This window comes from Pan troglodytes, chromosome 8 (assembly GCF_028858775.2).
Source record: "Pan troglodytes isolate AG18354 chromosome 8, NHGRI_mPanTro3-v2.0_pri, whole genome shotgun sequence".
In the NCBI taxonomy this organism is placed as follows: domain Eukaryota; kingdom Metazoa; phylum Chordata; class Mammalia; order Primates; family Hominidae; genus Pan; species Pan troglodytes.
The window spans coordinates 32,446,758-32,471,085 of NC_072406.2; the positions used below are offsets into that span (position 1 = coordinate 32,446,758).

Genomic DNA, 24,328 nt, shown 5'->3' on the forward strand with positions numbered 1-24,328 from the left:
CCATTCTGTAGGTTGTCTGTTTACTCTGCTCACTGTTCCTTTTGCTATGCGGCAGCTCTTTAATTTAGTCCCACCTGTTTATCTTTGTTTTTGTTGCATTTGCTTTTGGGTTCTTGGTCGTGAAGTCTTTGCCTAAGCCAATGGCTAGAAGGGTTTTTCCGATGTTACCTTCTAGAATTTTTATAGCTTCAGGTCTTAGATTTAAGTCCTTGATCCATCTTGAGTTGATTTTTGTATAAGGTGAGAGATGAGGACCCAGTTGCATTCTCATACATGTGGCTTGCCAATTATCCCAGCACCATTTTTTGAATAGGGTGTCCTTTCTCTAATTTATGTTTTTGCTTGCTTTGTCAAACATCAGTTGGCTGTAAGTATTTGGGGTTTATTTATTGGTTCTCTATTCTGTTCCATTGGTCTATGTTCCTATTTTTATACCACTACCATGCTGTTTTGGTGACTATGGCCATATAGTACAGTTTGAAGTCAAGTAATGTGATTCCTCCAGATTTGTTCTTTTTGGTTAGTCTTGCTTTGGCTATGTGGGCTCTTTTCTGTTCCATATGAATTTTAGGATTGTTTTCTCTAGTTCTGTGAAAATGATGGTGGTATTTTCATGGGAACTACATTGAATTTGTAGATTGCTTTTGGCAGGATGGTCATTTTCACAATATTGATTCTACCCATCCCTGAACATGGGACGTGTTTCCATTTGTTTGTGTTGTCTGTAATTTCTTTCAGCAGTGTTTTATAGTTTTCCTTGTAGAGGTCTTTCACCTCCTTGGTTAGGTATAATTCCAATTTTTTTTTTTTTTTTTTTTTTTTTTTGCAGCTCTTGTAAAAGTAGTTGAGTTCTTGATTTGATTCTCAGCTTTGTCACTGTTGTTGTATAGCAGGGCTACTGAATTATGTATATTAATTTTGTAGCTGGAAACTTTGCTGAATTCATTTATCAGTTTTAGGAGCTTTTTGGAGGAGTCTTTAGGGTTCTCTAGGTATATGATCATATCATCAGCAAACAGTGACAGTTTGACTTCCTCCTTACCAATTTAAATGCCCTTTATTTCTTTCTCTTGTCTGAATGCTCTAGCTAGGGCTTCCAGTACTCTGTTGAATAGAAGTGGTGAGAGTGGGCATCCTTGTCTTGTTACGGTTCTCAAAGGAAATGCTTTCAACTTTTCCCCTTTCAGTATTCTGTTGGTTGTCAGTTTGTCATAAATGGCTTTTTATAAGGTAATTTCTGAGCTTAAACATATGTAAAAGTATGACTTTAACATATATTGTCAGTTAAGAATTTGTATCAAATGTAAATTTTCACCTAACCCCACGTTCTTAGGGCGGTTTCTTCACATACTCTCTGTTGAGGTTGCTTGTTGTTTGATTCTCTGGAGTCTTTTAAAAAAATTTTTTTTGAGACAGTCTCACTCTGTCACCCAGGCTGAAGTATAATAGCATGATCACAGCTCACTGCAGCCTAAACTTCACAGGCTCCAGCAATCCTCCCACCTCAGCCTCTCAAGTAGCCATGACCACAGGTGCGTGTGCCAGCACGTCCAGCTAATTTTTTGTATTTTTAATAGAGACAGGATTTAGCCATGTTGCCCAGGCTAGTCTCAAACTCTTGAGCTCAAGCAATCTACCTGCTTTGGCCTCCCAAAGTGCTGCGATTACTGAGCCACCATGCTTGGCCTCTCCAGAGTCTGTGGATATCTTTCCCTGTCTCTGTAATTCAAAAACCTAAACCTTTCTTATAATCCCACCACTCCCATCAGGTTCCTTTCCTTTTTTAATTTAGGTGAAATAATTTGTCAATTTCTTTAAATTCTCACCAAACTTTTTAAAGAGAAATTTCAATTTTTTAAATAGAAAAATTTCCTAATAAGGAAATGAAATTGTAGATTGTTTTAATTTACATCTATGATTAATAATGGGGTTGAATGTTTTTTAAAAATTAATGTGCTAATTATTAAACATTTATTTTTCTTCTTTTGAGAATTACCCATTTATTTTCTTGCCAAGAATTTCTACTGAGCTGCTTGCTTTCTTGTATTCATTCAGAAGTGGTCTGTCTTCATTAACTATATTAACCTTTTTTATAAGATATAATATAAATATGTTTTTCTTGATTTTCGTTGTCTTCGCATATTGTTTCTAGTAATTTTGATGAAAATTTTTTTTCCAATTTGTTTAATTTAGTCTAGATTTTCTTTTATTGCTTTTGCCTTTGTCATTAGGCTTAAGAAGACCCCTAAAATTAAATAAATATTATTCATGTGTTTCTATATTTTCTGTCTTTACATTTTAGTGCCTATTTTAGTTTGTTTGAGCTGTCATAATAAAATACCACAGACTAGGCATCTTAAACAAGAGAAGTTAACTTTCTCACAGTTCTGGAGGCTGGAAGTCCAGGATCAAAGTGTTAACAGGCTTGGTTTCTTCTAGGGCCTCTCTCCACGGCTTGAAGATGATTTTCTTCTACTTGCGTTATTACAAGTTCTTTCCTCTGTGCATGTAGCTGTTGAGTATTCCTTATTGGAAATCCTTGGGACCAGAAGTGTCTTGAATTTTTTATTTTTTCAGAATTTGGAGTATTTGCATATACATGAAATATCTTGGGAATGGGGTCCAGATCCAAGCAGAAAATTCACTTATGTTTAATATACACCTATGCACATAGCCTGAAGGTAATTTTATACAATATTTTAAATAATATATATGACCCATCACATGAGACCAGGTGTGGAATTTTTCACTGACATCATAACTCTGTGCTGAAAAAATTTTGACTTTTGAAGCATTACCAATTTTGGATTTTCAGATTAGGGATGTTTAACATGTTCATGCCTGGCGTCTGTCTCTCGCTTTCTAAGGACAGAAGTCACATTGGATTACTGCTCCACCCTTAGGGCTTCAGTTCAATTTAAGGACCTTTCTTGGCCAGGCATGGTGGCTCACGCCTGTAATCCCAGCACTTTGGGAGGCTGAGGCAGGCGAATCATGAGGTTAGGAGATCAAGACCATCCTGGCTAACATGGTGAAACCCCATCTCTACTAAAAATACAAAAAAATTAGCCGGGTGTGGTGGCGGGTGCCTGTAGTCTCAGCTACTCAGGAGGCTGAGGCAGGAGAATGGCGTGAACCCGGGAGGTGGAGCTTGCAGTGAGCCGAGATTGCGCCACTGCACTACAGCCTGGGCGACAGAGCGAGACTCCGTCTGAAAAAAAAAAAAAAAAAAAAAGACCTTTCTTACAGCGCTATCTCCAAATATACTAACATGGATTGTAGCTTACCCATATTCTCTCATTTAACCTTAATTATCTCTTTAAAGGCATTATTTCCAAATATGACTTCATTTGAGATACCAGGGGTTGGCTGGGACTTCAACTTAGGAATTTTGGGGGAAAGGATGTAGTTCACCCCACAATAATGCTGCAGTCCTCATATGTAAATGTCCTTGAACCATACCTTATTCCCAAGTTCCCTACCAAAATAATGTACCATAAGGCTTTTTTGGCTTTTTTTGTCTAACAACATTTTTTCCCTTTACAAAATGCTAGTATGTATTATTTCCCTGGTTGCCTAATCTACATACTTTTTACATTTTTTTTAAATTAAAATAATTTTTTTTTTGAGGTGGAGTTTCACTCTGTTGCCCAGGCTGGAGTGCAGTGGCACGATCTCGGCTCACTGCAACCTCTGCCTCTTGGGTTCACGTAATTCTCCTGCTTCAGCCTCCCGAGCAGCTGAGATTACAGGCATGTGCCACCATGCCCAGCTAATTTTTGTATGTTTAGTAGAGACTGGGTTTCTCCATGTTGGCCAGACTGGTCTCAAAGTCCTGACCTCAAGTGATTCACCTGCCTCAGCCTCCCAAAGTGCTAGGATTACATATGTGAGCTACCACACCTGGCCTAGATACTTTAAAACAAACAAAAAAAATCTATTGTGCTTTGCACCAAGAGAACGTCCTGTATTCATTTTAGTTGTTTGTTTATTTCTTAATGGTTAATTAGAATTCCCTTAATTGTCCCACTCTGGTGGAAACTAAACTATGGAATTAGGTGATTATCCTGATTATCACAGACTCACAGGAATTCATTTGACTGGGTGATGCTTTTATTTTCTTAATTGCTTTAAATATAAGCATAGTCCAAAATATTAAAAGGTTCTTTTAATCTATACTAAGATTAAATTTGTTAGTTGAGTTAATTTTAGAAAGAAAACAAAAAAGAAATGAACATACTTAGAAATTAATAATTTTATCACTCATTAATGTTTTACTCTTGTGAATATATTTCTAGATCTTCCTTAGTGTGAGTTATTTTTTCCTAGATACATTTTCATGAGTTGAGTCACTGACTGAAAGTTATCTTGGAATATATTAAATATCATAAGCACATTGAAATAAAGTTGAGTAGAATAGAGCTTTCTTTGGCAACTAGATAAAATTTTCCAGTAAGCTAGGGAATATCTGAAACAGACTGTAAGAACACAGCCTCTGTGAGGTTAGCTGGGGGCCCTACACCACCAAAGCCTCAGTGTTTATATAATCTGAAAGACTCTGTATCTCCAGTCTTTACAAATCCCAGAAAACCCATTTCCAGAAATACACTCCTTGTTTAATGTTTTGCCCTTTGTTCTTTTTGGTTCTGATACTAATGTTACCCACAGCCCTCCATGACAAATGTATTTCTATGAAAAGGTAAAACTTTGTTTTCCTTTCAGTTTTCTTTATTTCTCTCTCTTCTCTCCCTCCTCTTAATTTTTTTTTAATAAATAATATTTATTTCCTATCGTGAAATGCATCAGTGATTGTGGTTCTCAAACTTGGCTACATATAAAAATCTTTTGAGGAACATAAAATACTGTTTCTGCCTGGGCCCCACAGCAGACCAATTAAATCATTCTCTCTGGGTATGGGGTCCTGGAATCCATACTTTTTAAAGCTTCAAATTATTCTAAGGTGAAGACAGTAAGGTGAACCCTTATTATACACATAAAAGAGTATTTTTAATGTACGCTTTCAGCTTAATAATAAAATAAGAGGTTCCCCTTAGTTACTCCACACAAAGTAAACATATTACGTGTCTTTGGGAAATTTTTTATGTGTTCTTGTTGAATTACGTACTTTTCTCTTCTGCTAGAGGAAGTCACTACCATGTCTTTTATGATAATGATCTTCTTGACTTTTTTAGTTTTAGCACAGCTGATTGTATTCCTAAATAATGCTATTTAATTTTGCCACTTTTTGTCCTTTATGTAGATAGTCACACTACAAAATTGTATGCATTTTGGTGACTTGCTTCTTTCTGAGCGATGTGTGTTTGAGATTCTTCACTAAGCACAGAGCTGTGACTCATTCATTTTCTCTATTACTTTATGTAATCATGGATGAATATTCCTAAAATAAGAAAGAATTCCATTTTGTTTCTAATTTTTGCTTTTATGGAAGTAAGTAATAAGAAACCTCATCCACATAGAATTGGGATGTTTGCTAAGATTAGAGTTTTGCTATTGCATTGTCCTGCAGGTGTTTGAACTGGGTTACATGCCAAAAGTAAGTTACATGCCAAAAATCAGTGTTGCATAATCAAAAATTGTTATTCTCTTTCTTTCCAGAAAACTTTATTCAAGTGTGATTGCCATATAAAAAGCTGTGTTTAGTGTATACAACTCAATGTGTTTGGGGATAAGTATACACTCATGAAAAAAGTCACCGTTGTCAAGGCCATAGACATATACCGCACATCCCAAAGTTTCCTCCCATCCCCTTTATTGGACTTTTTATGGTAAAAACACTAAACATAAGGTCTGCCTTCTTAGCAAATTTTAAATATCCAATATAGTGTTGTTATCTGGAGGCACTATACAATATAGGGCAACCCCAGAACGTATTTATCTTGCATAACTGAAACTTTGTACCCCTTAAACATTACCTCCACATTTCCCCCTTCCACCAGACTCTGGCAATCACCATTCTATGCTTCTCTGAATCTAGAAGAAGATTCCACATATAACTAAAATCATGTCATATTTATCTTTCTGTGTCTGGCATATTTCACTTAGCTAATACCTTCCAGAGTCACCCATGTTGTCCCAAATGTCAGGATTCCCTTCATTTTTCAAGGTTGAATACTATTCCATTGCGTGTGTATACCACATTTTCTTTATGCATTCATCCATCCATGGACATTTAGGTTGTTTCCATATCTTGGTTATAATGCTGCAATTATGATACCAGGTGTAAATATCTCTTTGAGATATTAATTTCAATTCCTTTGGGATATATACCCAGAAGTAGAATTGTCAGTTTATTATGATAGTTTTATTTTTAATTTTTTAAGGAAACTCTCTACTGTTTTCTGTATGGTTGTACCAACTTACATTTTCACCAACAGTGTGCAATGGTTTCCTTTTCTCCACATTCTCTCCTTTTATTTTTCAAAACAATAGCCATCCCAAGAGGTGTGTGGAGATAGCTCATGGAGGTTTTGATTTGTATTTCTCTAATGATTAGTGATATTGTCCATGTTTTCATATACCTGTTGTCCATTTGTTATGTCTTTTTTGGGAAAATGTCCATTCAGGGTCTTTGGCAATTTTTGCAAGTTAATTATTATTTTTTGTCTGTTGTGTGAGCTACTTATATATTTTGGATATTAGTCCGTTATCAGATATATGATTCACAAATATTTTCTCCTAATACTTTCTTGGGTCGCGTAGGCTGCCTTTTCACTGTGTTGATTGCTTCCTTTACTATGCAGAAGCTTTTCAGTTTGATGTAGTCTTACTTGTTTATTTTTGTTTTTGTTGCCTTACGTTAGGGGTTGACATCCAAAAATTTATTGCCAAGATCAATGTCAAGGAAATTTTCCCCTATCTTTTTTTTAGGAGTTTTGCCATTTGGGGTCTTATTTCATTTTAATCCATTTGAGTTGATTTTTTTGTTTGTAAGATAAATGTTCAATTGCATTCTTGTGCATGTGGGTATTCAGTTTTCCCAGTACCATTTGCTGGAGAGATTATTCTTTTTTCATTATGTATTCTTGGCACCCTTGTCCAAAATTAGTTAGTCCTACATGTATGGGCTTATTTCTGGGCTCTTGATTATGTTCCATTGGTCTATGGGTCTGGTTTTAATGCCAGTATCCACACTGTTTTCATTACTGTGGCTTTGTAATATGTTTTGAAATCAGGAAATATGATGCCTTTGGCTTTATTTTTCTTGCTTGAGGTTGCTTTGTCTAATCAGCGTATTTTGTAATTCGATATGAATTTTAGGACTTTTTTTCTATTTCTGTGGAAAACGACTTAGAATTTGGATGAGGATTGCACTGAATGTGTGGATCACTTTGGGTAGTATAGACATTTTAACAATATTAATGTTTCAATTCATGAACATGGGATTTCTTCCCAGTTATTTGTCCCTTTTCCTATTTTTCTCAGGATTTTTATTTTTTTACTTTTCAGTATGCATATATTTCACCTCTGCTTAATTTTTTTTTGATTCTTTCATAGGTGGGTTTGTTTGCCTAATTTCTTTTTCATATAGTTTATTTTTATCATGAAGAAACACTACTGATTTTTGTAAGTTGATTTTTGCATCCTGCAACTTTACAAAATTTGTTTAATAATTCTAACAGGGTGTTTTTTTGTGGATTCTTCAGAGTTTTCTATATATAAGATCATGTCATCTACAAACAGAGACAACTTTACTTTTTCTTTCAAATTTGGATGCCTTTTATTTCCTTTTCTTATCTATTTTCCCTGGCAAGGACTTGCAGTACTGTTTTAAATACTGTCTTAAATAAAAGTGGTAAGAGTGGGCATTCTTGCTTTGTTCCTGATCTTAGAGGAAAAACATTTTTCTTTTTCACCATTGAGCTTTCACATATGGCTTTTATTATGTTGAGTTAATTCCTTCTATACCTAAATTTGTTGACAAGTTTCATCATAAGATGTTGAAATTTGTCAAATGCTTTTTCTCCATCTATTGAAATGACTGTATGATTTTTATTCTTCATCAGTAAAGGTGGTGTACCACATTTCTTGATTTACCTATGTTGAACCAACTTTGAATCTCATGAATAAATCACACTTGATCAGGGTATATGATCCTTTCAGTGTGCTGTTGAGTTCTGTTTGCTAGAGCTGAGGATTTTGCATGGATGTTTATCAGAAATATTTGCCTGTATTTTCTTTTCCTGTAGTGTTTTTGTCTGGCTTTGATATCAGAGTGATGCAGGTCTCGTAAATGAACTTGGAAGTATTTCCTCCTCTTCAGTTATTTGTGAAAGTTTGAGAAGGATTGTCATCAATCTTTTTTAAAAGAAGAATTTGGTAAAATTCACCAGTCAAGCAATCCAGGCCTGGGCTTTTCTTTGTTGAGAGTTTTTGATAACTGATTCAATCTCTTTACTCATTATTGGTCTGTTCAGATTTTCTCTTTCTTCATGATTCAGTCTTGGTAGAAGGTATGTTACTAGGAATTTATCTATTTCTTTTAGGTTATCAAAGTTGTTAGAATACAATTGTTAATAGTAGTATCATATGATCCTTTGTATCTCTGTGGTAACAGTGGTAATATCATTTATAATATTATTTATGTTGTTATCTGGCCTTTCTAAGTCTAGCTAAAGGTTTATCAATTTTGTATGTCTTTTCAAAAAACAAACTTGTAGTTTTTTTATCTTTTTAATTTTTTTCTCATTCCCTATATCATTTATTTCTGTTCTAATCATGATTTTCTGACTTCTAAATTTAATCATTGATAAATATGAATTTATCTCATATCCTTCACATATATTTTTTAAATATGCAATTTTAATATCCTAGACAATAATATTTGCCATTCAAATGACAATATTCCACACTAAGTGGAAACTGAAGCTAAACATTTTTGGCATCCAAAGCTTGTTCATATATAAGAAATGTGAAAGCTTGTTCATAACCTCACTTTATCCTCAAAATTTAAGTTGAGGATAAAGCGAGGTTATGGCGTATACCCTGCTCCTATAACAGTGCCTGGCATACTACAGACAACAAGCAAATAAATAGGTAATTTTTAAAAAAGTATTTAAAAATTGTGGTAAAATATATAGAACATAAAATTACCATCTTAATCATTGTTAGGCCTACAGTTCAGTAGCTTTAAGTACATTTACATTGTTCAACCGTCACCATCATCCATCTCCAGAATTTTCATCTTGCAAAACTGAAATTCTGTACCTGTTGACAATAACGCATCATTTTCTCCTTCCCCAGCCCCTGATGTCTACCATTTTATGTTCTGTCTCTGTGAATTTTTCTACTCTGGGTGCCACACATGAGTGGCATCATACAGTATTTGCCCATTTGTGACTGGTTTATTTCATTTAGCATAATGTCCTCAAAGCTTATCCTGTTGTAGCCTGTGTCAAAACTTCCGTGAAAACTTGTTTTTTTCAGGCAGAATAATGTTCTATTGTATGCATATACCACATTTTGTTTATCTGTCAATGGACACTTGGATTGCTTTTGCCTTTTGACTATTGTGAAAAATGCTGCTATGACATTAGTGCACAAATACCTGCTCAAGTCCCTGCTTTCAGTTCCTTTCAATATAAGCCAGAAGTGGAACAGTTTGATTATATGGTAATTCTATTTGTAATTTTTGTAAGAACCACCACATTCTTTTCCATAGCAGCTCTATCATTTTACAATCCCACCAAAAGTGCACGAGGGTTCCATTTTCTCCACATCTTCACCAACACACATATTTTCTGTTTTGTTTTGTTTTTTTCATAGTAGTCATTCCCATGGGTGTAAGATGGTATCTAATTTTGGTTTTCATTTGTATTTCCCTAATGATTAATGATGTTGAACATCATTTCATGTGCTTATTGGACATTTGTGTATGTTCTTTGGAGAAATATCTACTTAAGTCCTTTGCCCATTCATTAGCCAGGTTATTTTTTTATTATTGCTTTTGTCAAGTTTTAAGCAGTCATTTTTTAAAAATGAGTAAAGAGATGAATGTGAAGAGTAGGATCGCTCTTCTGCTTTGTCATTGAGCAGCTAATAAGAAAATATAAGTACATATACAGTTACAAATATAGAAACATTTATAAATTTATCCTATTTCCAATATACATCCAAAGAGATTTGAATAAAAGTGGCCAAGTTTTAAAAATCTCTTCATCAAATTGTCAAGTCTTTGTCTGCTATAATCTCATTAGTAACAAAATATTCTTTGCTCTAAGGCATAGCTTTTCTTTTTAATCTACCATACATTTCGACACAGTCTGTTGAACAATGTCTTCTGCCATCCTTTTCATTCACCAACTAATGTTGTTCCCTGGTGTCATTACAAGGAATAAGCCCATTGTAAGTTATCAATTTTAATATCATCTGCTAATATTATTTTATAACTTTATTTAGAAAGTAAATGATAATATAAAATATTATTTATGTTTCCTCAAAGAAGCATTTTGTTCTTAAAAGAATGCTGGCCAAGGATGAAAACAACAACAAAAAAATTAGAACTTTCAACATTTCCTATAAATCAAGAACTGTTTTGTCAACTTTATATATTTTATTTTATCTTGGCAAAATCTTAGTAGAACCCATTTTATAGAACTAAGGGTGTAACAGGGCAGGAAATTAAGAATCAAGGAGGAAAAAAACCTAGAAAAATGAATGTCATATAACATTTATTAAATGCCAAACGTACTGAAAATTTTGCATTCATTAGTTCATTAAATGTTTACGTACCACTTCATATAGGAAGTTCAATATCCCTATTTATCACATGAGAAATATGAGGCTCAGAAAGATTTGTTAAATTTAACCAAATCACACAGTTGTGGCAGATTTTGCTGAAGGATTTTAAGATTTCATTTAAAAACATTTTAAACTTTCTGGCCGGGCGCAGTGGCTCACGCCTGTAATCCCAGCACTTTGGGAGGCCGAGGTGGGCGGATCATGAGGTCAGGAGATCGAGACCATGCTGGCTAACACGGTGAAACCCCGTTTCTACTAAAAATACAAAAAATTAGCCAGGCGTGGTGGTGGGCGCCTGTAGTCCCAGCTACTCTGGAGGCTGAGGCAGGAGAATGGTGTGAACCCAGGAGGCGGAGCTTGTAGTGAGCTGAGATTGCACCACTGCATTCCAGCCTAGGCGACAGAGTAAGACTCCATCTCAAAAAATAATAATAATAAACTTTCTTTAAATTTTCTTTTTTGTAGCTTTGTTAACAATTACAAAATAAAGAATATAAGGTAAAAATATTAATCTTGAGTCCCAGTGTCAATAATAATCCCCAGTTCACAGCAAACCTATTGAATTCTGAAGGCGTGATTGAAATACTATGTCAAAAATATAGTAGAGATTAAATTGTTATACATTCCCTAAATATAAGCAAGTTCAATGGAAAGGGTCAAAGACAATATTAGGCTGTGATTAGACTTGTTTGTATTCATTTTATGCAGAAAAACATAACTTGTTCATTGACCCTGAAATTTGCACATAAATTGAACATTATGTAACTGTGTTCTGCAGTGACCTTTCTATGTCAATAATAGACAAGAAAGGCTAATTAAAAGGTCTCAATCTAATTGCTCAGCTTCTCAAAATCTCTTATTCTTCATTAAAGCCCATTAATGTTATCAAAATCAAGGAGATTCTAAAACCTTATGTTTGGGAAAGTTATATTTCCTTGAACGTGGGATTGTTTTTCTTTTATTACACACATCAGTGATTATTGTTGCCGCTCCTCCCCTCACTTTTACAATGGGACCTAAAAAGAGCAATAATAGATGCAATTAATAGTTAATATTCTTTTTAGTGCACATACCTTAAATAAATCAAGGGCATTTTTGCCAAAGACTGGGGGATAATGGGTCGGAAAAGTGAAGAAACTATTGTGGAAGCCATCCTTGGGGAGAGTAAGGTCCAAGGATCTCAGCAGTAGGTGTTTACGGAAATTTGCTCCAATGAGCTGCCCACTAGATGCCTGTCCACGCCAAACTTGGCATCCCTATGTGTTTTAGTACAGCATTCAATCCCAAATGGAATAGTCCTGTTATTCTGTCTTTGATCAGTTGTCTATCCTTAGGTCAATAAGCCATATAATACCATCTTGAGATCCAGGATAATGAGTATTTGAGGGCTCTTTTCTGTCCCTCTCTGAGCTACACCCTTCCTCACTTGGCAAGGGGTGTGTCCAGCTAAGAAGACACACCCACTCAGAGACATACTCCCTGTTCCAGATCCAGGATCTCAGGTTTCTGTGGTTCATATCTACTTCAGAGGTCTTTGTAGGCCTCTTCCCCAGCTCTGTCCTCTTTCAGATGAACTGCCTTGCTGGTGTGCTTACCCCAGGCTGGTGGGGTGGCTAAACAATGACTGTGGATTTGAGGCATTTGTATGTGAATAGGTTAGAAGTGGATCTACAACAATAGCCTGAGCGGTCATCTTGAACCAGGATATACATTCATTTTGTGTTTACTTTGGACACCATTCCAGGCTGCACATAATAGCACTTATTTTACAACACTCTAGTTATGTTTTTTATTCATATGACATGTTCTTACACAATGAACATAGAAGATTCGTGAGTCTTTCGTGGAGGTATGTACACTTCAGAAATACATCTCTATATTTCAACATACGCTTCCAAACTCTCCATCTCATTAACCTAACTTCTTTGTCAAATTAAAAAAAAATATTTTCTACTGAAAAACATTAATGTTTTCATTTTTTCCAGGTATTCCAACATCTCATTTTTTAGGATCAATGGTAGTAAACTCTTAGCTCTATATAATTCTTGATTTTTTCATTCCAGTGGAAACATACATTCAGAGATGGGAATGCCTGTGGCTTGAAATGCACTACAAGAATACGTTTTAACCCTTAGTGCTCAACAATATTAATAGAATTTTAATCTTATATTTTACCTCATAAGAGGAATATATTATTGCATAGCTGAAAATGATACTTTTATATGACTTGTTATAGAAATTTTTATACTTGTATTTATATATTTTAAAGGCAACAAGAGAATTATCAATGAATTAACTAAGTATCTTCAAGGTGTAATATTCAAAACTCCATAACACTTTAAAGATCCAAAGTAATTGAATGATATCATTCAAAGTTACTTGGGGGATTTTACAAATGGGAAAATAGAAATAAGGCCTGTTAGCTCTCAGTTGAGTGACTATTCTGCTACTCTAGAGTAGTTGGAAATAAATAAATAAATAAATAAACACAATAATTGTTGACTTGCTTGGTCATGAAGTGGCATCATTGTCTGGGGCAAACACCTGGGGTTCATTGTCTCATGCCAGAGAAATTGTGGTTGCGGACACACAAGAAGTGAGTTTAAGGGTGGAGGTTTAATAGGCGAAAGAAAGAGAAAAAAGGATAGCGCTCTTTCTTGCAGAGAGAGAGGGGCTCCCAAGTGGGACTTCTAGTTTTGTGATGAAATGCACCAGATTTCATAGATAAACTTGAGGAGGCAGTGTCTGATTTACACAGGGCCCAAGAGATTGGTCGGACCAGGTGTGACATTTGCATAGCACATGAAGAAGCTGGTCATCCCACCCTAATCTTTTATTATGCAGATGGAGTCTCTAACTGGCCGTCACCATGTTGTCTGTTCATTATTGTACACATGGTTGACAAAAGGGAAGTTGGAGCTGCCATGTTGAACATGCCTGGCTCCCAAGTAACCCTTTTCTATTGGCACAGTTGCCGGCATTCGCTTGTGCAAGCTTCTAGTTTCCCTTTCTATGTCTGCAGCTGAATTTTACAGGCTGCTCTTTGTTGGAAAGGAAATGATTTGGGGGCTGCTTTTATTAAAAGGGAAATCTTACCAAGGACTCTCTGGCCCTAACATTTTCAAACTCCATCAGAATAAATCAACTCTATCACACAATATAGCCAATTAAACACATATCCTTACTGCGCATTATTGTTTTGAACAGATAAGCGAATGCTTCAATGCAAATCCTAAGCAAAAGCTATCTGAACAAAGGAAATAATCATCTCCCAAGACAAAAGTAAGATGCTCAGTTGAACCTGCTTCCTTTTGCCATTCCCTATCAGATGTATATGACGTTGATGCTTTATTGTAAAAATTTCATTTTACACCTCACCTTCAGTAGAGTGGAGATGAGCTAGGAGCAATGTGTGCACTCCCCTCTCAATATAGCAATTCGAAAATATTAATTAAGACTAAACACATATCTCATCAATCATGGTTTTCTTCAAGTTAGAGTTAAAATTCAGCACGTGAAAAGGTACCCTTAAAGAAGGGCCCCTTTTTAATGAGGATCACAGTTTCCTAGTCTAATTTCTTTTCTTTCCTTGCAATTTTATATCTCATACTAAGTTCACCTTTCTCAAAAAGAGCATTTATTATTTCAATACTGCTTATTGCTTTGACCCAATTCTGGTTTGTTTACCTTTGCTTTCTGCCTCATTTCATCACGTACTATGGGCCTCCTTGTCTATATAACAACCAGTAAATTACTTCATTAGTTGTGTTTATATAGAGTATCAAAGTCACCAAACACATCACATTTCAGAAATTATCTTGGACAATGAGAATAATTACCTCACAGGCTATTTATCCTCTGAATGATTTTCAATGGTTGATAGCCTTTTTAGCAACCATTCTTAACTGTAAAATATTCTAAGAATCATTTTACCCAAAGTATTTTAAATTCATTGAATGTAGGAATTAGCCTAGTACAAATAGCATGTTTAGAATGTATTTGGTGTTTCAAATAGCCACCTATTCTCACTGCAATGGTGAAGCCAGCCCAAGCGGTTTTACCAAATTTAAACACAGTTCCATGAAATACTATTTGATCACTCAAAAGATATCTAGGTTTTGTGCTAGTATTGAGTATATAGTGATGATTATAATACAGTTTCTTCCTTTAAGGATTCTTCATTTTCTTTCAGAATGGGCAAGTTTAGTTTATCTGTTACAGAGTAAAGAAATCAAATAGGAAATGCACCATTGTATAGCATTTCAATATCATGTGCTATAATTAGGATATCTGGAGCCCCAGGAGAGCCAGATGGATAGATGGGTCTGAGGCAGGTCAGATAATTCTTCGTGGAAGGAACAGCACCTAAGGTGTGAGTTATAGGAATCCATATTTGAGTCAGATGAGAGAACATATGGATTTTGTTGGCTAAGGGTAAAGACTGTGGTGCCAAAGCATGTATTCTGGCTTGGCTATTAAGTAACTACATGAAATTAGGTAAGTGACATAAGAATTGTAGTACCTGCTTCACGAAGCTGTTTTGAGAATTACATGAGTTAATATATTAATATGTAATGTGCTTAAATTGAATGAGGCACGTATAAATTCGCCATAAGTGCTAGTGTCACCATCATCATCATCACATCCTTATCATATCAGGCTACTGCTATAACAAAATAGATCCCAAAAAAACATAATCCAGGAAGTTTATCTCCTATCCACTTTACAGCAGCTGTCATGTAAACAGATTGGTGGGGTGGCTTTTCTATTGAATTTACTCAGGGACCCAGGCCTTCAATCCCTGGCCTTCAAGGTCCATCCCACTGATCATGACTTTTCCATCCACGTGGAGAGGTACAGAACATGGGGAACAGTGTGGGGAAGTCTGTATGGCCTCGCCTGGATGTGTGCACATTACTTCTACTCACATTCCATGGGTTAGAACTCAGCCTCATGATCTCACCTAGTAGCAAAAGGAGCTGATAAAGTGCCTGTGTGAGCAGCCACAGCCCAGAAATAAGCATGTGCTATAGAAACGTGTCCACAGGACCCAAAACAGCCATCCTTCTCCACCACGTGGCTGAGGAGGGACAAGTGCGTGAAAGAAGATGGTGTGCATCTCCGGACCACACGTGGATGCTTCTTGTGAGATTGTTCATGAGTCAGGAGTAGAGAATGGTAAATTAGGAGGCAAAGAAAAAAGCTAGTGTGTGAATTTTTAATCCTGTTTAGTGTGTCTGATATGTTGCAGAGAAATCTCACAGAAAATGTACAATAAGTGTTTAGATCTCAGCAAAAGGAACAGGTTGCGATTGTAGACATGGGGCCATCAGCCTCCAGATAGCAGTTAAAATCAAGTGGGACTACCAAGGAAAATGAATTGGAGTCACAGTTTGTTTTTCTAGCAATTGAAAGTCTGGACTGGAAAAGGACCCAAGAGAGGAGAAGGAAGGTTGAGACACTGACAGGGTGCCAGGAATATCATGCCAAAGAGCTTAAGGAATTGACGTTTCAAAGTGGAAGCCATTTTCGGCATATCAGCAGTAGCACTAAATCCAGAATGGGAAGGGTTGACATTTATTTTAAAATGGTAATTAGGACATCATTAGATATCTATGCAAGGGTCCTTTTAGTGCAGTAGTAGAAATTGCTAAGAGGCAAGGAGTGAATGATGACTTCTGAATCACTGAAGCACTGAAAATGCTTCTTTTTGCATAAGAGCATAGTGGTCCTTGTCGGGTGTACCAGTTCTGAGCTTTTGTTCTTGTGTTGCTTTAATTTCTTGTTATCTCTTCTTCCTTCTTTCTAGGCCTTCTAAACAGGCTTTTTTTTGGGCGGGGGGAGGGGATTGGGTCTGAAACTGTAAACCAGTGATTTGAAGTAGGCATAACCTAGGGTTCAGCAATCAATTTTTCTAAAATTATATGAAGAATTCATTTTTAAAAACTGGATATTTAAAATATGTCCATGCACAAAATATTAAAGATAAAATGTCAGAAAAGAGAGCTTGGTATATATACATATATATACTTTTCTTTCAAACAAGTATACATACAGTTTATGAAGTCGTCTTTTTATTTAAAATATGAAAATTCAAACTTCAGGAAATACTCCTTTCAGCATGCACCTTGCCTCTGTGTATTGCCAGTGAAATCACATTTTAAAATATTTTTCTAAACTGTTTCTGTGCACTAATACATGGTCCAGTAACTCTGTTAACACCTCTGATAATTTTGATGCAAACTGAAGTTTGCTGTCACTGAGATCACTAAGGTTACAGTTTCAGATGTGTTGCTATTAATTGCCTGATATGTGCATTGACCTTTAAACCTAATTCTTTTGAGATAGACTTAAATTATCATGATGAATCGAAAATATTCTATTATGTGTATGTTCTAGATATTTGAAAATACTGGTCATGTAATATCAAATCATTGGCAGTGCTGAGATGTCCTTTTATTTGCAAACTTGCCTCTGATAGTTCCTTCTAGAATAAGAGAGCAACCAAATGAAATAAGTAGTTCATCTGTGAGGAGACATTTGGGTGCATAATCTTCCCAAAATATATGTCCCCTTTATTTTCTCAGATGTTGTTCTTCCTTTATGTAAATATGAATCTTCTAGTCATGTTTATTTGTAATAGGTTGCCAAACTTGCTTGATAAGGAAACTGAGAAGAATGGAATTTTATAAATAAGGAAACTCAAAAAGGAATTGATCCCTTTCTATTGAGTGTCTGGCCTATTATTCTACTTGGTTAAATGACCAGCTAGCGTGGTAGGTAATTCGAAAGGTCATCAACAATTTATATTAACACGCCAGTACAAGCTGGGGCCGCTTTTATTGTCTTCTGATAGCAATTCATAAATATATTCAATTATAGCACTAAATATACTGTTTTACTAATAACTTTTCATCATTGGATCATAAATTCCTCGAAGGTGAAAGCTATCTCAATATTTTCCATCGTGTCTGACAGTTGCTTAATACATGTTTCTGGCATGAATAAATGGAAGGTTCTAAATTGTTGGCATCGCTAGATGTAAACACACTGTACTTTGTATGAGTAAGTGATTATTATTATTCTCATTTGGAAATCACATTAAATGACTTATCAAAGATTACAACTCTTATAAGAACTGGGGTTCAAATCATTATCTTGGTCTACATATTTGCACTGCTCAATAGCAATCAGTGTTTCCTCTCCAGAATTACCAGGTCTAACTAGAGGTTAACTTTTGCTTGCAAATTCAAAACTTTTGAAACATGCCTACCATAAAAACTGTCCAAAGATAATTTATCAACAAGTCAAAACAGATAGATGACAAGGAAAATTCATGTATTAAAAAGCTAAAAAAAAGTCAAACAAAAAAACAGTTTTATAGAAAATTTTCTGGGAGTCCTAGCCAGAGCAATGAGAGAAGAGAAAGAAATAAAAGGCATCCAAATAGGGTAAGAAGTCAAACTATCTCTCTTCGCTGATGATAGGATTCTATACTGAGAAAGCCCGAAAGACTCTTCCAGAAGGCCCCTGTAACTGATCCACAACAATGTGCAAAAAATAGTAGCATGTCTATACACTAATAAGGTTCAAGCTGAGACCTAAGTAAAGAGCACAATCCCATTTACAACAGTCACACACACACACACACACACACACAAAAAAAAGCAAAAAAACTTAGGAATACATCTAACCAAGGAGGTGAAAGATATCTGCAAGACGAACTATAAAATGCTTCTGAAAGTAATTATAAATAACACAAAAAATGTAAAAACATTCCATGTTCATGGGTTGGAAGAATCAGTATCATTAAAATGGCCATATTGCCCAAATCAGTCAGCAGATTCAATGCTATTCCTATCAAACAACTAATATCATTTTTCACAAAATTAGAAAACACTATCCTAAAATCCATATGGAACCATAAAAGAGCCCAAATAGCTAGAGTAATCCTGACCACAAAGAACAAAGCTAGAGTCATCACATTACTTGACTTCAAACTATAAGGCTACATTAACCAAAACAGCATGGTACTGGTATAAAAAATAGACACATAGACCAATGGAACAGAACCCAAAAATAAGGCCACACACCTTTTACAAAAATTAACTCAAAATGGATTAAAGATTTAATGGAAGACCTCAAACTATAAGAATCCTAGAAAAAAAAAAAAAAACAAAAACTAGGAAACACCATTTTTGACTGACCTTGGGAAATAATTTATGACTAAGTCCTCAAAAGCAATTGCAACAAAAACAAAAGTTGACAAATGGAGCCTAATTAAAAAGCTTCTGCACAGCAAAAGAAACTATCAACAGAGTCAACGGACAATTTACAGAATGAGAGAAAACATTCAGACTATGCATGCAACAAAGGTCTAATATTCAGAATCTATAAGCAACTGAAGTTGATAAGCAAAAAAAAAAAAAAAACCCATTAAAAAGTAGGCAAAGGACATGAACAGACACTTCTCAAAAGAAGACATACATATGGTCAACGAACATGAAAAATGTTCCACATCACCAGTCTTCAGAGAAATGCAAATTAAAGCCACAATGAGATACCATTTCACATCAGCCAGAATGGTTACTATTAGAAAGCCAAAAAATAATGGATGCTTGTGAGGTAATGCTTATACACTGCTGGTGGAAATATAAATTTGCTCAGCCACTGTAGAAAGCAGTTTGGAGATTTCTCAAAGAACTTAGAACTAACATTCAACTCAGCAATCCCATTACTGGATATATATTCAAAAGAAAATAAATATTTCTACTAAAAAAAAGATGCATGAATGCATATGCTCTTCATAGCACCATTCTCAATAGCAAAGACATGGAATCAACCTAGGTGCCCATCAACAGTGGATTGAATAAAGAAAATGTACATATTATACGCTATGGAATACTACACAGCCATAAAAATGAATGATATATCCTTTGCAGCAACATGGATGTAGCTGAAGGCCATTATCCTAAGTGAATTAACACAGGAACAGAAACCCAAATACCACATCTTCTCACTTAACATGAGGCCTAAACCTTGGGTGCTCATGGACATAAAGATGGCAACAATAAACACTGGGAACTACTGACAAGAGAAGAGAGGGAGGAGGGCAAAGATTGACATGCTAACTTTTGTGACAAGCTCACTACCTAGGTGACAGGATTATTTGTATCTTAAATCTCAGCATCACACAATATATCCATGTGACAAACCTGTGCCATGTGCCCTGTGAATCTAAAATAAAATTGAAATTATAAAAATAAATAAGAAAAGTTTTCTAGCTACTAAAATGCATTTTAATATTTCTGTTTTAATTAATGCACCCAGATGTTCATACATATTTACTTGTATGTGAACATGAAAAAGAGAGTGCATGTGTCAGTTTTCAGTTTTTTAAAGAATAAATTTACTATTAGACAATATGCAATTAGCATAAAGCTCATCTTAAATAAGGAGTATTATTTGCAGAAAATTGATTTATGGGGTTTTCTTGTTATTTTTATAATTCATAACAAAATAGCAACAGTTTTTTAAAAGATTAATTTTATATTACAAATTGGACTACAGAAAAATTAATGAAACCATAGAATATGCTTCCCACTCACTGGAAACATTTGAAAATACTTTTTAAAAGCATAATAATATATGTTGGCACAGATATTGTTAAAAGGGAACATTTATACACCACTGATGGAAATGTAAACTAATACAACCTCTATGGAAAACAATGTGGAGATTTCTTAAAGTACTAAAGGTAGATGTACCATTTGATCCAGCAATCCCGTTACTGGGTATCTACCCAAAGGAAAAGTAGGCATTATTTACAAAAGGTACCTCCATGTGTATGTTTATCAACAGCACAATTCACAATTGCAAAGATATGGAATCACCCTAAGAGCTCAGCAACCCATGAGTGGATAAGGAAAATGTGTTATATATACACCATGAAATACTACTCAGCCATACAAAATAATGAAATAAGGTCTTTTGCAGCAACTTGGGTGGAACTGAAAGCCACTGTCCTAAGCAAAGTAACTCAGGAATGGAGAACCAAATACTGCATGTTCTCACTTAAAAGTTGGAGCTAAGCTATGGATATATGGAGTGGCATACAGAGTGGTATAAAGAACATTGGAAACTCAGAAAGAGGGAGGCTGAGAGAGTAGTTCGAGGGATGAAAAACTATCTGATGAGTGTAATGTATGTACTCTATTTGTATTATAGTTGCAGTAAAAGCCTAGACTTTATCGCTATACAATTCATCATGTAACCAAAACCATTTCCATCCCTAAACCTATGAAAATTAAAAATATTTTTAAAATAATAAAGAAGGCCGGGCACGGTGGCTCACGCCTGTAATCCCAGCACTTTGGGAGGCCGAGGCAGGCAGATCACAAGGTCAGGAGATCGAGACCATTCTGGCTAATAGGGTGAAACCCCGTCTCTACTAAAAATACAAAAAATTAGCCGGGCGTGGTGGCGGGCACCTGTAGTCCCAGCTACTGGGGAGGCTGAAGCAGGAGAATGGCATGAACCAAGGAGGCGGACCTTGCAGTGAGCCCAGATCGCGCCACTGCACTCCAGCCTGGGCGACAGAGCAAGACTCCGTCTCAATAAAAAAAAAAAAAAAAAAAAAAAAAAAATAGTAATAATAAAATAAACCAGTGTAGCTTTTTAAAAAAGCAATTAATTTTATTGATAGATATCAAAAGCCCTAAAAGACACAAATCCATTGATACATTTTTATACCCAATAGTGACATGTTAGGAGTCTGTCTTACATAACTACTTCCAATTATGAAGAAGCTAAACATAGTTTTGTTTAAATATAAAATACTGAAACAACTCTGTGATGAATAATAATGGAATTATTAACTAAATTAGGGGTATATTCAGTTTTCATTATATTTTATAGATATTAGTGATTACTGTGAAAATCAGACAAAATATTTATGATATGATAAATATAAAAAGGTAGAGAAAATATTGTGTATATGTTATGATTACAAGTATTTAACCTAGTTACAAAAAAATTGAAAAAGAAAAATGCGACAAAATGTTAAAGACATTGTGTAAAGAAGAAGAGATTGTTTTTTTTCTACATTTTTATGTGTTTAAACTCTTACCATAATAAAATATGTTTTAAAAGCTCAGAGGTTTCCATTTACTTATCACATTAAATCAAATGTCAATCTGCATTTTCAGAACCAAAAGACGTAGTTTCTCCAGTACTTCACAGACCAACATACCTTTGTAAGTCTGATCAGTTTTTTTAACTCCTGCTCACTCATGAACATCTTTGAGTCTTTGATAGTTAAAATTCTTTGTTGTGGTCTAAGTTCCTTTCATGCCTTCAATGCATCTAGATGTTTACTTGCTTAGGACTTTTCTTAGATATGTTTCCTGACTCACTGTATTCCATGGGAAAGTTCTCTTGTACTTGGAATTTCACTAGGTCTTCCATACATATATAGCAGCCTTAGAAACCCTAATTGTTTCTTTTCAGTTGATTCCAAAGCTGAATATGTGGATTTGTCATCTAAATAACATGGTCTTCAAAAGCAGGGATTATGCCCATTTTAATATTCTTCATGTGGTTACATGAAAAACAAAGGTACTTAGAAATGCATGTCCATATGAAACTTGCCGTCTGGAATCTCAGAGCATATTGAATGTCATCAGCTTAAGAAAGTAATAAAACAACAAGTGTTTCTTCATAAATATTATCTATAGAATTATTATATCTAGTTCAGTGTAATGAACTCTGTGTACAAAACGATTTTAATCCAAATTGAAATTTATAGGATCGAGGATTTGTAAGCTCTGTTTCAAAGTAAAATGAAACTAGTTTTCAATTGATGTCACTTTCATGTTGGTGAGAGTTTGTTTAAATCTACAGTAGATTAGTCCTATATATACCTTATGTTCTTACTGGATTAAATTTTCTTTTCTTATGGCTGCATTATTTTCCATGGCCTTCATAGGATCTTTGAGTTTCTCATGCTTTAGTTAGGTCTTTACATCTCTGTTTGTCAGTCTTTTACTAGCAAAATAAATATTCTAGTTTTTTCATATGCCATAATCTGCCGGCCAGGTTATTTTCAACTTTTATTGTGAGCACCAATGTTCCATCCATTCTTTTATCATCAAATATAGAATATGTGAGATATCTTTCATTTCATATATTTGACAACCAGGTGAATAGTTTTTGCCTTTATCATTACCATTTTGGCTGAATAAAAAATATAAAATCGCTAAACACATGCAAAACAGTCTTTCATTAAAAAAATCTATCTTTTCAATTTACTGTATTCTTAAAAAAGATATGTGAGGCTGTTTGTTTTTTTTTTCTTTGGACACCTAATATTTCATAGATATTCTAGTCATTGTTCAGTTTACTGCAATTCAGAGCATCACTTTATTTCTCTTCATGGCTTTGCTATTCTATATTATCAAAGAAAATAAGCCTTATTTAGAGATGTAGCCTATTTTAGCCTTTTTTTTTTTAATAAAAGCCAAAGAACCAACTATTTAGAGTGACGTCAAAGCACATTTCCCCTGTGGAGTAATTATATGGCTTTACATCCTATGGCATGGAAAAATAAAATAATCTCAAATGCATAGACTTGCATATGGAAAAATGTCCACATACTGCCCTAGGGTTAACTGTAAATTCTCACTAGTGTTAATTAAAATTATGTGGCAAAGTTCCTAAACTGCTTGGTAAATATGACCTTTAAGTCTTCGTCTTTTTAATGCCCATAATTGGACCATTTGCTGTTGTCTTAGATGTTCTTTCTTCAGTCTTCATATTTGTATATACCAAATTTTACTGGTAAATTGTTTTTGGATATCATACAGGTTTTAGCTATTGTATTATGGGCATAATCCAAAGACTCTGGATATGCACTTTTAGTCAAGTCTGTAGAGTTGTGTTCTTTTTATTTGTGGAAGTACTGCCTAATTGTCAGTAAATTACCTCCAACTCGGGTACATCACCTCTGAACCTATAATCACCTATGTAACAAAGGAACTGCTGAATTTTATTTAATTTGTTGAAGTTGATAAAAAAATTGTAAACCTTTAATATAAGTCACTATGAATCTGTGAAGTATTGTCATTTGACTACATATCTGATGAAATAATATTTAAATATAAGAATTGCTCTAAAAATTCTATGTCAATTCACTTTTCTAAGCCCCCTTTAGATGAAACCATTGTTTATGAAATTATGATAACCAAGATTTATAAAGAGCCAACTATATATCAGGTTCTATGTGAGGCCCAAGAGAACACGATAAAAACTTCTGGTTCTAAGGAGCTTGGAGTCTGCGGGGACAGCCAGCCATGCATAAATAGCTCTTATATGTGATGATACTCATTGTAATATAGGAATAAAAGGGTACTTAGGTGGCATGAGACAGAAGTGTTTCACCTGGGGCAAAGATGGCAGTGAGAAAGGCAAGACAAAAGTAGAGAGAGAGAAGTCATTTCATTGAATCATAAGTTTGGGCAGCGGGCACCTGGGGCTCTGGAGGGAATAGTCAGGGCAGACAGGAAGTAGCGTC

The 24,328-nt window shown here is 34.9% G+C and overlaps 1 protein-coding gene across 1 annotated transcript in view; it reads left to right on the top strand.

Annotated features, from left to right (window-relative positions):
• The window catches only part of MALRD1 (MAM and LDL receptor class A domain containing 1), a 631,174-nt gene that overhangs the window by 358,466 nt on the left and 248,380 nt on the right, over positions 1-24,328 (top strand).